Source organism: Arachis duranensis, chromosome 5 (genome assembly GCF_000817695.3).
Source record: "Arachis duranensis cultivar V14167 chromosome 5, aradu.V14167.gnm2.J7QH, whole genome shotgun sequence".
Classification (NCBI taxonomy): domain Eukaryota; kingdom Viridiplantae; phylum Streptophyta; class Magnoliopsida; order Fabales; family Fabaceae; genus Arachis; species Arachis duranensis.
The window spans coordinates 5,406,760-5,412,354 of record NC_029776.3 but is presented as its reverse complement, the minus strand read 5'-3'; positions in this window follow the sequence as shown (position 1 = coordinate 5,412,354).

The window sequence follows — 5,595 nt, the reverse complement described above, 5'->3', positions numbered from 1 at the left end:
AGTATGTTTCAAATAAACAAGCTTGTCAAGAAAGGATTAGTGAGAGGTCTTCTTTTGATAAAATTTGACAAAGACATTACTTATGATGCTTGTCAAATGAAAAAACAAACAGAGTTCGTTTAAATCAAAGGAAGACATTTCTACTAAAAGATCACTAAATGTTTGAATCTGAATATTCCCCTTTCTTTGACATTATGCTCTCTCTGTTTTTTCTTGAAAGGTTTTGATCGATTTGTTCTTTAATTCACATGTATACCGACCTTTAGTTATTTTTTATTTATTTTTAATTTTAAGTTTAAATTATTTGTTTTTGCTTGATCAGGTAACTTCAATTATATGGTTTCTATTTTTTTTATCATGATCATCATAGTTCTTGTTAGAGTTTGATTGGAGATTGTTCATTTATCACATTTTTTCCATTAAATTTTGTTTTGTGTTTTTTTTTATTGTTTTCTCTTGTTGTGATTGAAATTTTGTGTTTGGTAAGGTAATTTCTGTTCTATTTCAGATCTTTTTGAAAAAAGATAAGAAAAAGAAAGGTAGCTTTAATTTCTGTTCTTGTTCTGTTTCACTAAATGAATGTATACATGTAGAAGAAATTGTGTTGGGTTGACTTTTTATTAAAATCTGATTAACTGATTATTTATTTTAGTGAATCATATTTTTTTTGAGTTTGTATTTAGTGAACCATATTATTAAAATTTGAGTAACTGATTATTCATTTTAATGATACAGCAAATTTGATTAACTAATTATACAAAATTGAGAAACTGAGAAGCATGGATTTTGTTACATGACTGAAACTACTACATTTCTCTCGTCATGCTTCAATTAGTAGCTTTCTTAAGTAATTTATATGATGATATTCTTTATACAATATTATCATATGATTTTGTAAGTTTTCTATGTACAAGACATTAATTTCTTTATAGGTGTTAGCATTTGTTACTTATATAATTTTGCTTTTATTATGATTTTGTCTTTACTGTTTTTCTGGTTTATTGAATTATGGATAAGAATTTGTAACTGTCATTTTTGGCCAGCCCTAGGTCCAATAGAAGCAAGTCCTACAGTCAATTCAGTAGCAACAACGGAAGCCGCAGCAATCAGTGGATTCATGATAAGTTCCTCTCATCCAAAAAAGGGAAAATAGTTAATAATACAAGTAACCAATTTTGACTTGAATTTTTCAATTAATAAAAAAGATTTATTCAGCCGAAATAATTGAGGAAAAAAATGAAAAAAATAAAGAAAGAATATTTATTGAATTATTGGAACTACTTCGATATTTCTCTATTTTTCTAATATATATATATATATATATAATGAGTTTTATTTTAATCAATACAAAAGAGGACCATTATATTTAATTTATGCTATCTAGCTATATGATCTCTTTATTATCCTCCATAAGTATATATCTCTAGTTTATATGCTTTGTGTTTTTAATATAGGTTTGTTAAGATAATTTTAAGGCTAGTAATGCTAGAGAAGACACACAAAGTAATAATGTTGCTCTTACTGATAATGAAATTGAAGTTCAGAGTAATGCTAATCCAACTTCAAAAATTCCACAAGCAATGGATATTAATGCCTCAAATCCAGAAGGATCAACTTCTGTTGAAGGTGACAATAAGGCTAATGTTAAGAATGTTTATTGGGATTATCTTGATCGTTTAAAAGTTGATGGTGAATGGAAGGTGAAATATAAATTTTGCAAGAGTATGCTTAATGCAAATTCGAAGAATGGTACCAAGTCATTGAGAAACCATATGGACCAATATTGTAAGAGAATAAAAGTGGCGAAGTCAAGGCAATCATCAATTGTTGAATCACTAGCAAAGCAAGCACAAGTGCAAAAAGTAAATGAAGATGGCTTTGTGTTTGACTCTTCAAAGACAAGAAAGTGTGTCGCCGAAATGATTATCCTGCATGAGTATCTTTTGAGTTGTGTGGACCACCATGAACTGAGGTGAGTGTTTGCTTCAATGCAACCAACATTTAAAATGCCTAGTCGCAACACAGTTAGGAAAGACATCTTGAAGATGTTTGGGGGAAGAGAAGCTGAAGTTAACTCTTCAACTGGATGAAAATGATAGTAGAGTTGTAATAACTCGCGACATGTGGACTTCCAATAAAAAAAAGGTTACATGGTTGTCACAACTCACTATATCAATAGTTCGTGGAAATTACAAATGCGCCTATTGAGGTACTTCAAAAACATAATAAACTTCATAAACTTTTATACATTGCATTGTTTTTGTATGTTGAGGTCGTTAATCTAAAATACATGCTTGTTTGTTTTATTTTTCAACTTTTGTTATGTTCTTTGTCCCCATACAAGTAAAGTTCTTATTCAAACATTGATGAAAATATTGTTAGAATGGAACGTTAATAGAAAAATGTCTAATGTTACATTGGATAATTGTTCTACTAATGATGCTATGATAGATGAACTATTGGGGCGTCTAGATTCTTTATTTTTGATGTTGGGGAATAAATTATTGCATATGGGTTGTTGTGCTTAGATATTGAATTTGATTGTGAATGATGGTTTGATTATAGTTAAGGAAAATATTGAAAAGATTTGTAGTAATGTATTGTATTGGACTGCAACGTAGAAAATGAACGAAATTTTTGTGAATTGGTGTGCTAAAACAGCGATTCCATTTACTAAGAAATTGGTTCTTGATTGTCCAACTAGGTGGAACTCAACTTATTTGATGTTAGAAACTGCATTGTTGTATAGAGCTATCTTTCCTAGGTTAAGGCAGCAGGAACTCCAATATAAAACTGTACCAAGTAATGAGGAGTGGGAATTTGACAAGAAAATATATGATAGATTGAAGTTATTTTATGATGTTACTCCACTGTTTTCTGGTTCTAAATTGCTGACTGCCAATCTTTACTTTACTCTAGTATGTAAAATAAAAGTCTCATTGAATGAATGGCAACTTTTCAATAATTCTTTAATTGCTAATATGGCCTCTAGCCTGAAGAAGAAATTTGAGAAGTATCGGGATGAGATTCATGGCATTATGGGTGTTGTTGCTGTTTTAGATCCTAGGTACAAGATGGTTGGGGTTAAATTTTAATTTTAAAAAATGTATCCAAATCCAATAGAATGTTCCAAGCAAGTTGACAGAATTCATCATTTGTGTAATGAGTTGGTTAATGAATACAATCAAAAAATGAGTTCTGATGTGTCACGTATTAGTACAAAAGAAGTTGATGAAAGTGAAAATATAAGCATATTTGGGGACGATGATTATATGGTGTATCTTAAAAGAAGAAAAATGACAAGGGGTTCATGTGTAAATATTGAGTTTGATCATTATCTTGAGGAGAAAATTCATCCTCCAAATGATCATAACTTTAATGTTTTAAAATGGTGAACGAACAATCAAATGAAATTTAAAGTTTTGGCAAAAATAACCAAGGATATATATGCTATTCCGGTATCCACTGTTGCTTCTGAATCTCTTTTTAGTACAAGTGGTCGTGTAATTTCTCCCCATTGCAAAAAGCTCAAAGAAAAGCATAATTGAAGATTTAATGTGTGGCCAAATTGGTTGTAGGTAGCTTTAGGAAATAAATGTGATATATTACTTAATATTTTATTTATGTTAATTTTTTACATAATAGTAATTAATTTATTAATTGCTATTTCTTTCGATTTTTAGGTTTGAATCTTGACCTTCAAACCTTTAAGATGATGAAAATGTGAAAAGTGATCAAGAATAAGGATCGAAGACTTTTTTATATTTTAATGATGTAATCTCTTTATGTTTATATTTTAATTTAGTTATTTGATATTGTATGGACTTTTTTTTTTATTTTAAGTATAAATCTTATGTTTGTATTTTAATTTAGTTATGAATTTTAAGTTTTTATCTTAATTTATATATAAATATGTAAAAATTAAAATGTCATTTAATTTTTATAGGAGCGGGTAGAGGCGGGACGGGTACCCATGGAGACGGGTTATGGTAGAGTAGCTTACTACCCGCGGGTAGGAGTGGGGCGGGTAATAGTGGAGTGCAAGGAGGGCGGGGCAAGGTCGGATAGGAAAAAAATCCGCCCCACTACTACACCCTACCCACGGGTAGAGGTAGGGTAGGGTCCAAATCCTACTATACTCTACTCATTGCCAACTCTATTTAAGCGGATTAGTAAGCTAACCACTAGATCAATCCAATTTGGTTTAAGTGCTACTTTTATTATACACAACAAAATTTCTAATAAAATAAAAAATTTCCAATATTTTTTAAAAAAGTATATTAATTTTTAATTTTTAATTTTTAAAAATATATATGAGAAATTAAATTATTTAAAATGTTGTTTCTTATTTTATTTANAATTATGTATTTATGTATATTTTATATGTGTTATTTTAAATATTTTTCATATATTTTAAAATTTTAATATATATTTTATATTTTATTAGTAAATAATTTTTTACTGCATATTAATATAGTGGCTTAGAATATTTCTCCTTTAATTTAATTTTCTGGATTTTATTTATTATAAATCCTTTCGTCTTGCCGTTTTCATGTTGGGCTATCATAAGCCAACCTGAATTTATATATATTTTAAAGAGTTCATATTTTAAACAAAATTAATGTTAGTTGAACGTAAAATTAATTTTAAAATGGGATTAATTTTGTTGTAATTCAATAAAATAGAATTTGGAGTGATTTACATGTTTGCAGAATCTTTGTTTTTCGCAAAATACAAGAAAGTTTTGCAAAAATGTGAAAAAGTTTAAGATTGTTATACATTAAGGTCGATTTGTTAAAGAAAAAAAATTCTACCAGAAGTTGAATCCATCCCATCACAAAAAGGTTTTTTGTAATTGAAAAAATCTAAAAAAAAGCGCAAATTACAAAGAAAAAAATTATCATTTCTGTGGATGAATATTTAAAATGTCGATAAAATTATTCAAAATATAAAAAATAATATTTTACACATAAAAACAAATTTTGTATAACAAAAATATAAAAATATTCAAATCCTAACAAATGACTATTTTAAAATTCTCTTTATTATTATTATTATCATAGTCACCATTTATACCCTCATTTCATCACTTTAGCTTTCTCTATCTCTTTTAAGAAGCTAATTGTTCATGCCCAATACAAAACATAATCTAGACCCAAAGTAGAGAAAGTCCAAAAAAATCGTCGCCAAATAAGGTCAAACAAGACACCACAAAGAAGTAACTTTTTTTTGAAGGAGTTATAATTAATTTCTACTATCTCTCATCCATTTCTAGAAGAATATCCTAACAATTTCCTACTTAAAACGGACGATTATTCACCATCAATAGTAGAGTTATTTCAACGGTGGTTATTAGCTTATCACTTATAAATATACTGACACTTCAAGTATACTTAAAATCTAATATATTATAAATCTACTTGTACTATTGCTGACTTAAGTATCGAAATCTCTTACAGGTATCACCCCACCTCCTCACGAGAAATTCGAACAGACGACATTTCGGTATTGCACAAATATACCGACACCAAATAAGATTTAGGCATCACGTCCAGACCCAAAACAACATTTTAAACAACCTTCAAAATACCAATC